Source organism: Octodon degus, unplaced genomic scaffold (assembly GCF_000260255.1).
Source record: "Octodon degus isolate 3935 unplaced genomic scaffold, OctDeg1.0 scaffold00089, whole genome shotgun sequence".
NCBI lineage: Eukaryota > Metazoa > Chordata > Mammalia > Rodentia > Octodontidae > Octodon > Octodon degus.
This window is the reverse complement of record NW_004524665.1, coordinates 1475850-1486423: the sequence shown is the minus strand read 5'-3', so window position 1 is coordinate 1486423 and position 10574 is coordinate 1475850. Positions and strand designations below refer to the sequence as shown.

The window sequence follows — 10574 nt, the reverse complement described above, 5'->3', positions numbered from 1 at the left end:
GCCGCCGCCGCCGCCGGGGGGGTGGGGAGCGAGTGGAAGTTCCTGCCGCGCCACCGAGTCCGGACCGGAGACTTTGGGGCCTAACTAGGTAATTGGGGCGCAGTGGTGAGTGGCGGGGGCCGGCTTGGGGGAGGGGGCCGTGTGAGGGGTGGGGGTGACGGGGGAGGAGCTGGAACAGAAAGTCCCAGGAAGCCCGCTTGTGTCATCGCTGCGATTCGGCCCCCGCTCGGCCTGCGCCCGCCGGCGGCGGTGGGGCCGCGGAAGGACCGGCCCGGGGGTTGACGGGGCAGCCGCTCGAGGCGGACCGCGGCCTGAGGGGACCGGGCCGACGGGAGCGCGGGGTCATCGGGTCCCCCTCGGGCCCACGCTATGAGGAGGGCCCCTCTCGGAACCGGGGTGAGGCGTGTGAGGGTCTCGAGGAGCCCGGCAGGGCCTGGGGGGCCGGAAGTGGGCTTGGGAGCTTGGAGGGCGTCTAGGAGGCGAGAAAGTGGGGGGCCGGAAGTGCAGGTGGGGGGTGTGGAGACGGCGAGGGTTCCCCGGAAATGGGACGGGGGGCCCGGAAACCGGGAGAGGCGAGGCTCCGGGCTGGAGACGGCCCGGAAATGGAAAGTAGGCAGCAGCTCGAGTGACAACAGTTGTGGGAAGCTAGGGGCTGAGGAGGGAGAGGCCGAGGGACTTTAGACCGCAGTAAGGGGCTTCCTGCCGGGGACGGGTCCACGCCGGGCGGCGCTGGTTGAGGGAGGACGACGGCGAGAGGGGCTGGCGGGGCGAGGAGGCCGGGAAACTTGGCCGGAGGCACCGAGCATCCTTCCCGAGAGCCCAGCACGGGAATTGGTGGACGGGGAGGCGAACTGGGACTTGGGGGAGGGACGTGGGCCAGTTGTCACCCCAATCGTATTAGCATTCAAAGCGAGTCAGGCGAGTAATTTATTTATATGTGGATTACGTAAAACCTATTATAACGTCGGTCCCGTCCGTTCAACCCCTCTCCTCCGGGTTTCTACAACAGAAAAGTTAGAAGGGGAGCTCAAATCAGGAAAGGCTGTAAACCCCTTCAAATCTAGGCTTTTTTTTTTTTTTTTTTTTTGTGGTCTCACTTCCTCAGAATCAAGAGAAATCCATAATTAGAGAAAATTCGTCGACGTTTAAAAACATGCACGGGGGTGGGTGACTTAAACCTTTGAACTGTGGCGGGGTCTGGAGGGAAATGGTTACCTTGGAGGGGCGAGGGGAGAAGGGAAAGGGGCTGCTTGCAGTACCGGAAGACAGGTTTGTTTTTGATAATGAAGTTGTACTTTGGGGGGAGGCTTGGCTCAGACACTCCTCCTGGCGGGGGACACAGCTTGCTGCTTGGTAATTGGGGGAGCGGGCGTATGGGGGGGCGGTTCGGTTGAGCGCGCAGTGGTTCTGTTGGGGCGAACGTCTAACTGCTTTCCCGCTGTCTCCCTTCCTAGTGGGCGCTCCCTATCTCCTTGGCTGCCAGCTTACCCGATATCCCGGCTTTCCTCCGTTTTGTAGGCCCATTAGTGGTGTATTTAACTTTATATTTCTCCTGAGAGCTTTAATAGATATTTTCGACGTTTCGTTTAAAGACCTGGCAAGTTGAGGCTCAGAATCTCCTTTCTAAAAACAAAACCAAAAAATGCGTTCGTAGAAAGTTGAAAGAGCTATTGAGTGGGATAAAAAACCGACGCTGGGAACAAAGGTCTTAGTTGTGTTAGGAAAAAAAAAAAAAAAGGCAAGAGGCCTGTATGTGAGGCCTTGTGTGTGTCGCATTTACAGGGGTAGAGAGGGAATAGTTAGGTTTGAGGAGCAGAGTTACCTCAAGTTTAGAGACCAGTAAATTGTAGGGGGTTTTACTGTAGCTTGTTTCCATGATAGGCAAGTTTCAGAGTAAAGATAATTTCTGATTGATTTCCTGCTTCATATATTCAGCCTCAGAAATATTAAACGGGTATGAGTTTCTGTCATGTTTGAAAGTTTGGGGAGTTTTTCTTGGATTTTAAACGTAGGAGAGCTCATTAACGTGGTTTCTAGGATATGGATTTTGTATATGCCTGCATTTCAGTGAAGGTACCAACATCATAAAACTTGTAGAACTACAATTAAGACTATCATTGTTTCCATCTGCTTCGCAGTTTTTTAGGCATGTAAATAGTTTTTAAGTTTGCTCACCTGACATTTTTAGGCATTTTTGTTTTAGATTTTTCATTTACTTTTTTTCCCCCATAATTTTATTGAGAATAGATTTTTTTCATTTACTTTTGAAAGGTTTAAAAATTTGTGGCATTTAGAGTTCCAGAACATGCTATATATTAAAATTATCATATTTTGAAAATGAATAGGATGTTCAGTGTACCAGGATAACATTAATGATTTTATCCAACAAAGTAAATTTGGAATAATGTTTAAATTTTCCATTCTAACTTAAGATTGCTTATCTGGATAAGGTATTCAGATCCTAAAGTTTTAAGGACATCTTTCTGGTGAAGAAACAGAAGCAGGTTGCAAGATTATTCACTGCCAGTAAGTACCTATGTGACTTTGAGCTGGTGGCTTAACCTAACCAGTCTTCATTTATTTTATTTAATGTAGTACTTGTAGTAATTCCTCTATTCCTTTTCTGAATTTTTTTTCGACTGAATGATTTTGAAAACTAGTATATATAGTATCTGTGGGAAAAAACCCAAATGGTACATACATAAGTACAAGATGTTTTTGTGTGGTTGCTTTTGAAACAGGTTCACTCTGTAGGCCTAGACTGGCCATGAACTCTTGGTGGGCCCTTGCAAGTGTTAGGATTGCAGGAATGGGCCACCAAGCCCAGTTCATTGTTTTTAAGAAATTACATTAGAGTTTTTGTGTGCGTGCTGGGGCTTGAACCCAGGGCCTTTGTGCTGATCTACACCCCCAGACTTTTTCTGTTATTTAAATGTCTGTCTGTATAAATTTATTTGTGTATTTATCTTAAGACAGAGTCTTGCTGTATAGTTCAGCATGAGCTCTTAACTCATTATATAACTCGAGCTGTCCTGGAACTCTGGGAATTGCAGGTGTGTGCCTGTATGCCCAGCATTTTTATGTTTTTTGAGTCATAATCTTGATAAATTGCCTAGGTTGGGGTCACATTTGGGATTATCCTGGCTCAGCCTGTCAAAGGACTGATTAGCCATGTATGACCATGTCCACTTTAGAAAATTATATTAGCTATTTTGGTATTATGTAAAAAAGTACAACTGCTTACCCATGGTGGTGACTATCATTTGTAAGGTAGATTGAAGATAGAAAGTATAGCACTTCCTAATTACAAGTTGCTGTTTGCTTGGTAGTAGAAATTTGGTTTCAGTTTAATTTACTATTTTTCTTTTTTTAATGTACTTAGTACAGGTTCCCACTACATAGTTTGGACTTGTAGTGATCCTCTTGTTTCAGCCTCTCCAGCACTGAGATTACAGGCATGTGCCACCATGTCCCGTCTTGGTTGCTGGCTAGGTGCACCCAGGGCAGGGCCGGCAATGGCATGTGGAAATGAGGATGGAACCCTGAGTCCTTTGCTTGCCTAGGCAGGTGCTTAAGACTGATGAGCTATCTTAGCGGCCCTTAACTTAAACTTTTAAAAAATTTACATTCACATGTGAAGTACTTCTTTTGAAAAACATTGTGTTGCATGAACTTATTAATCATATTTGGAGAAATTTCATCATTCAGGTTTTTGGTTTTTTTTCTCATTCTCTTTGAATTAGGGTCTCAATCCATACTTCAGGCTGGCCTTAAGTCTGAGGGAATCCTGTCTTGGCCTCCTAAGTGTTAGGATTACACAAGTTTGTGCCACAATGCCTGACAGCATTTGACTTTCTTTTTTTTTTTATTTTTTTATTTTTTTTATTTTATTTGAGAGAGAGAGAGAGTGTGTGGTGTGTGTGTGTGGCCAGCTCAGCCCACCAGGGGGCGGGGCTGGCTGGCATGTGGTGGGGGGATCGAACCGCGGTCCCCGATGCTTTGCTAAGCTTGTTCCAAGTAGGTGCTTTAGACCACTGAGCCATCTCTCCAGCCCCGCATTTGACTTTCCTAATGTCATATTACAGTTAAAGAAAAACATTTTTTTCTTTTTCTTTTGTTTTGTTTTGTTTTCATGAGACAGGCTGTGTAGCCCTCTTGAATTTGAGGCAATTCTCCTGCCTCAGCTTCCTAAGTGCTGGGATTGCTTGCCTAAGCCACCCCCAATAGCGAAAAACGTTTAGTTTTGGTCCTTGTGTTTTGTTTACAGAATCTAGGGAGCTTTTTTATTTCCTTTCAAGTGGATGAGCCAGGGATCTTTGAGCAAATGTGACACCAGTTGCCTCTTATTTTTTCCATGTTTGCAGAGGTAATTTGATGGATTCAAACCAAAACAGCAGCCTGCTTGTTGGTTTTCATCAAGTTATTTCTTGCTTTTGACTACTCAGTACACTCTTTTCTCTCATTTAAATCAAACAAGCATCCACTAGGGACAGAGCAACAACCTGGTAGCCATAGGATTTAAAGGCTAACTTCACTGCATCTCTTCAGCTCACTTTCTCAAACTTATATTGTTACTTTGTCCCTTGTATTTTTTTTTTTAATTTTTATTTATTTGAGAGAGAGAGAGAGAGAGAGAGAGAGAGAGAGAGAGAGAGAGAGAGGTGTGTGTGTGTGGCCAGCTCAGCCCGCCAGGGGGCGAGGCTGGCTGGCATGTGGTGCTGGGGGATTGAACCGCGGTCCCCGATGCTTTGCTAAGCTTGTTCTAAGTAGGTGCTTTAGACCACTGAGCCATCTCTTCAGCCCCTGTCCCTTGTATTTCTGACTGCCTGTTGAAGCACCTTTTCTGGGTTACAGCACTGTCTTGTTGACACATGTTGCTTTTGTTTCTCTGCCTGGATCATAAACTTCCCAAGGGCAGGGATTATCTCATATTATTGTGGTATAGATAAAGGTGCACACATAAACCTGACTGAAAAAAATATTCCCTGTTGTTTTTGTCGGTATTTTTAGTTTTTTTTGAGATAAAGTCTCATTCTAGCCCAGGCTCGTTTAGAACTCATGGCAGTCCTTCTGCCTCAGCCTCCAATTAGGCATGTACCACCAGGCTTCATCTTGTCACATAGACAGCAGTCTTTGGGTTGGAAGGGTTCTTAGCTTTCACAAATTGGGTCTTGTTGTTTGGTTCAGTAAGTATGGTCCATGTACATCTTCAACTAGTGTACCATTAGAGTGCCTGGGGGATGTGAATTGTCTCCTCCATGTTTCAGTAGTTAGCCAGTCAGTTATTCTCTGCCTCGTTTCTTACAGGCCACGCTGAAGTTAAGGGGGTGGGGTGGGGAGATACAGGCCAGAAAAGTGGAAGAAGAATCTGATGGAAATTATACAATAAATATAATTTGTAGGTGGTTGTTTAATCTTAGGGGCTGTAATGTGTAGCATGAGTCATATGTTTATGTTCTAGCCATTGTTGCTTGCATGCTCTGCCCATCCTATCAGCTGTGTTACTGTTACCTGTGGGTACTTGTGTTAGAGGTAAGTAGGTGAGCACAGTAGTATATTGGACCAGTCTCAGACTTTTTAAGTAAGACTTAATTTGGTTAATGTCTCATATTTTAAAACAGTGTAGCTTTTTTTTTTAAATTTAGGACAGGGTCTATCTACAGGGTCTCACTGCATAGATCTGACTAGTAGTGATTCTCCTGTTTATAGCCTCCCAAGTGCTGGGATTACAGGTGTGTGCCACCATACCCAATCTCACTTGCCATTTCAGTGTGCTGTGCCGTTCCCTGGGGAATCGAACTCCTGCCCCTGCATCTGCCTAAGCAAGGGCTTTAATCTGCTGAGCTATTTGGCCGGCCCTTAGTATGCTAGTTAAATCTAATATCTTATTGATAGTTTCAGGTTATTTGCAATTAAAAAGTTTCCTCAACTAAAATATAGTTCAATAATTTTTCTCTGAGCCCTCTAGATTTTGTTTCTTTACACTGAATTATGTAGAAAAAGAAGGAATTCGTCTATTACTCTGACTGCTTTGTCTTGAGAGCACATACTGTTGGTAAGTTTGGTGGCTGTGCCTGATTCATAAGGTTATTGTAGTCAGGTCTGGCATGAGCTGCCTTGTGTTCTCAGCAGTGAACAGCACTGTTGACGTGAGGATGGAAGGGCACAGGCTTAGCTTCCTTCTGACTGTGATCTTGGGCAGATATTTTACTTCGTGTTTTCCAAGTACCACCTAATCTGAAAAATGTGCTTGGTACTGTACATATGAAGTGCTATATTTAGGAGCTCAGGCTACACAGGTGAATTGGAACACAGGTCCGTCTGACACTCCTGGAAGTCTTTTTGGGTATTGCTTCACATAATACACTGGCAACATAGCTCTATTCTGTGAAAACATCTGTGTATAGTAATATTCTTTACTTGATTATGGATTCTTCAAAATCAGTGTTACCCCTCATGTCTCACAAAACTGGCCTATAAGAGGTGTTTTTAAAAATGAAGGAAATAAGCCTTGTGAGAAAGACTGTAAAGTGTTTTTCAATGACTTGATATCCTATTTTGTTTCTGTCCACATTCTGCATAATTATTAATGCTAAAATTATTTTAGGTGAAAGAGTTATACGATCTGAAGAGAATCCAGAGTATAAAAAATTATTTTAAAGTTTTTGAAAATCAGTTGCTATGTACAGTACTTTAGAGGCTGCTGTTACGTTTTGGGTTTTTTTTTTTTTTTTGTGGTACCGGGGATGGAACTGAGGACCTTCTGATTGCCATGCAGGAGCTTATACCATTGAGCTATATTCTCGGCCTGAGAGCTGTTAACCATATATATATATATATTTTTTTTGCCAACTCAGCCTTCCCTGGGGTTGGGGTTGGAGTGGCATATGGTGCTGGGGATCAAACCATGGTCCCTGTGCTTGCCTAGGCAGGAGCTTTAGACCGCTCAGCTATCTTCTGGTCCCAAATATATACATATATCTTAAAACATGAGACAAGCCTTTTTATATTACAGTGATAGCTTGGTTGTCAAATGGCTCCAGGCAACTTTTTGTGGCTACTTGAAAAATTTGCTTTGTTTTTGAAAAAAAAAAATTACTTGGTGTTTAGAACTTTGCTTGATAGTTAAACTGAAAATCTGACATGAAAAAAGCTGTATATGTTGAGTGGTGGTGCACACCTATAATCCCAGCCCTTGGGAGGCTGAGACAGGAGGAGCTCTGTGAATTTGAGGCCCGTTCACACTCATAGTGAGATCCAGTCTGAGAAAAAAAAAAAAGTTGCTGCATCAGTCTAAGTGCTGCTGTCACTTAGACAGCATATAGTGCTTGATTCAGTAGGTTGAAACATTTGTCATTGTCAACTCTTTTTTGCGCTCTGTGTAAAATTTCATAACCATGGCTCTAAAGAAAGTAGGACCAGCGAGATAGCTCAGTGGACGAAGTGCTTGCTTTGGCAAGTGCAGGGACCAGCGTTCGATCTGCATGCTCCGCAGGCTGCACCCGCGGGGCCACCGAGCCACTAAAAGAGTCCGAGCACACACCTGTAATCCCAGCACCAGGGAGGCTGAAAAGAGGAGTCTCAGTATGAGTCCGAACTGCGTAGTGAGACCCTGTACCAAATACATAAAAATGGGTGGGTGGAGGGGAGTGATAGCAACAGTAAAGCCAGGAGGAAAACTGTGAGAGCTATAATGGGGTTAAAAAAACAGATTTGTTAAATCCTGGAAAAATGAATTTATAGGTGTGATTTTTTTTTAGGGGGGCTTCAGAAGCAGTTAACTTGGTTTTCCATTATTTCTTAATGGGAAGAATGTTTGCTTCTGAAACTATTTGGTGTTCAATGAATTTGAAATGAATTGAATTCAACCAAAGTAACACTCAGTTAACATTCTGTAACTGCCCATTGTTTGTATGTGATAGTGGATCTGAGTTTTGTGACCAGGCCTCGGTGTATGCTTGGGCTGCCTTAGCTGCTGGGCTCAGGCGCCCCTTCTCCTTCAGCCACCTAGTGCCTGTGCTATCACACTTAGAGTAGTGGTCAGTCTTGTAACAGTTGATAGTGTTTTGGTTCAAGGCCAAATGGTAAGTGATTTCATGAATTTATGATCATGTTTTCAATTTTTCTCTGTTAGCTTCTTTTTTGGCACTATTTATTTCTAGATATATAGTGTCACCACCCTTACATGGATTTTGAAAGCTGTAGTGTTTATCAGCAGGCCTCCAGGACTTGAAGTTAAAGCCTTTTCGTGTATATTTTAATCAGTTTGTTGGTTGTTATAGTGGTGAGTTTTACCTTGACTTGAAAACTGCCACTCTCTGTGAGAAGCATTCTGAATAGATAGATGGACCCGTGTTGACTTACGAAGGTCAGATGAATTCAACTTGAAGTCCTTGTGCTGATAAAACTTCCGTAGGTAATACCCTGGAAACGAAGTGGGTATTTGTGGTGAGCCCATCTGAAATTCACTGTTGTAATTCAAGCAACTTTGTGTCCTCAGAAAGCAGGTTAGAGAGATCACTTAGAGGGCTTCCCTTGTTACATTTTTCCCCTTCAAAACTGAAATGCTTGTAATTGTCTTATAGATAGCAAATATATGAAAAAGCACTAGTTTCTGTGGCTGTAATGTTTTTTAATTTTTTTCTCCACACTTGGCTACAGTTGGATTGGTGCTCTTCTCTGTATATAACCAGGAATTTCTCAAGAATTCATTCTTTTTGGCTGTACTGGTCATTGAGCCCAGGGCCTTTGGATTGGGCTACAACCTTCAGTCTTTAAAATTTTGAGACAGAATCTTACAAAGTCACTAAATTACCCAGACAGATCTTAAACTTCAAATCCTCCTGTCTTAGCCTGCCAGAGTGCTCTACTTTTTTTAGCTATTCAACATCTTAGAGGTAGAGTTCTAATTCCTTTATCCCTACAATGCCTAGCACAGGACTTGTAGTGTAATCATAGCATGGTGACAGTTTATTATGTGATAAAGTTGTATTGTAGAACGGTATTAGCATTAAATGCCATCATTTACTGTTTTTTTTTTTTTATTTTTTTTTAATATTTATTTGTTTGTTTATTTTGTGTGTGGCCAGCTCAGCCCACCAGGGGGCGGGAGGGCTGGCATGTGGTGCTGGGGGATTGAACTGAGGTCCCAGTGCTTTGCTTGGCTTAGCTTGTTCTAAGTAGGTGCTTTAGACCACTGAGCCATCTCACCAGCCCCTGCCATCATTTACTGTTAACTTGCTTGTTTCTGTCTTTCATGTATTGATAGCTAAGTATAGGATACAAATTTATCAGAATTAGGTTCATTAAAATCAGCTATTTTTAAGGAATTGTTAAGGCACTAGAATATATTATAACATGGTTACCCAAATTTAACGTTTGGGTTTGTATTATATTTATTTTATTTAACAGTGCTAGGAATTGAATCCAGGCCTTGTGCATACTAGGGAAGCCCTCTACCATTGAGCTGCATCCCCAGCCAAAAAGTTACGTGTACATTTTAAGTATAAATTATGTCACCCAGATTTATTGATTGGTCTCACTAAGTAGCCCAGATAGGGTCTAACTATGCAGCTCAGGCTGGCCTTAGGCTCACTTTGTAGTCCAGGCTGGTCTGGAACTCAACAATGATCTTCCTGCCTCTGCCTCTGCCTTTGCCTCGTCAGTGCTGGGATTAGAGTGCTGGGATTATAGGCCTGTGCCACCACATCTGTCTTCAGACTTTTTATTTTTTTGTAATGATACCAAATTCTAACCAAACTTTTTGTTTGTGTTTTGTTTTTGAGACATGGTCTCACTAAGTAGCCCAGGAAGGCCTTGAACTCCTGGTGTGATCCTCCTGCCTCATCATGCTTGTCCAGTCATTTTAATAAAATATTTGCTGCTCAGTACTCTAGACAATGTCATAGTAAATTGTTACCCTTACGCTTTTTTCTGTTCTGTGTATCAGACCCAAGGTAAAGCATGTGTTCTCTCCTTGAGTTTTCCCCGTCTGTCTGTCTGTCTGTCTGTCTGTCTATCTATCTGTCTATCTGTCTATCTGTCTATCTTTTTGGGACAGGGTCTCCGTGCAGTTCAGGCTGGCCTTGAACTCACTTTGTAGCTCAGGCTGGCCTTAAACACAGCAGTTCTGCCTCAGTCTCCCAAGTGCTGGGATTACAGGCATATGGCACCACGCCATGCACCCTTTCACTTTTTAAAAAGTCTGTATAAAAGAATTTTAAAAACAAGAAGAGAATAGATTGTGGCTAGCAGAAAACTAAAGACAAAAGCATTTAGCTTTTTTTAAGTACCTTTTAGGTTTAATGTATTTCTGTAGACTTCATTTTTTATTTTATTTTACTTATTTGATACAGTATCACTATGCAGCTCGAACTTGTTGTGATCCTCCTGTCTCACACTCCCCAGTGCACCATGCCTGGTTTCAGTGGCAACACGACATGACACTGGCACTGCACGGCATGTGGTACTGGGGATCTGGGGATCAAACCTGAGTCCTTGTGCTTGTGAGGCAGTCACTTAAACCTCTCAGCTATTTCCCCGGCCCCTATTTTTAGTTTTTTTTTTTTTTTTTT

General features: G+C 43.2%; 1 protein-coding gene across 28 annotated transcripts in view; it reads left to right on the top strand.

Annotated features, from left to right (window-relative positions):
- Trip12 (thyroid hormone receptor interactor 12) overlaps positions 1-10574 on the top strand; it is a 164240-nt gene continuing 153666 nt past the window's right edge. For 12 of the 28 annotated variants that reach the window (XM_023722106.1, XM_023722107.1, XM_023722104.1 and 9 more), the window contains exon 1: positions 1-88. The gene's annotated coding sequence lies outside the window, so the exon portion shown is untranslated. Of the gene's footprint in view, positions 89-282; positions 397-576; positions 688-10574 lie in introns of those variants that run through there. The other 16 variants (XR_002822379.1, XM_023722100.1, XM_023722096.1 and 13 more) reach the window with 5 other exon arrangements.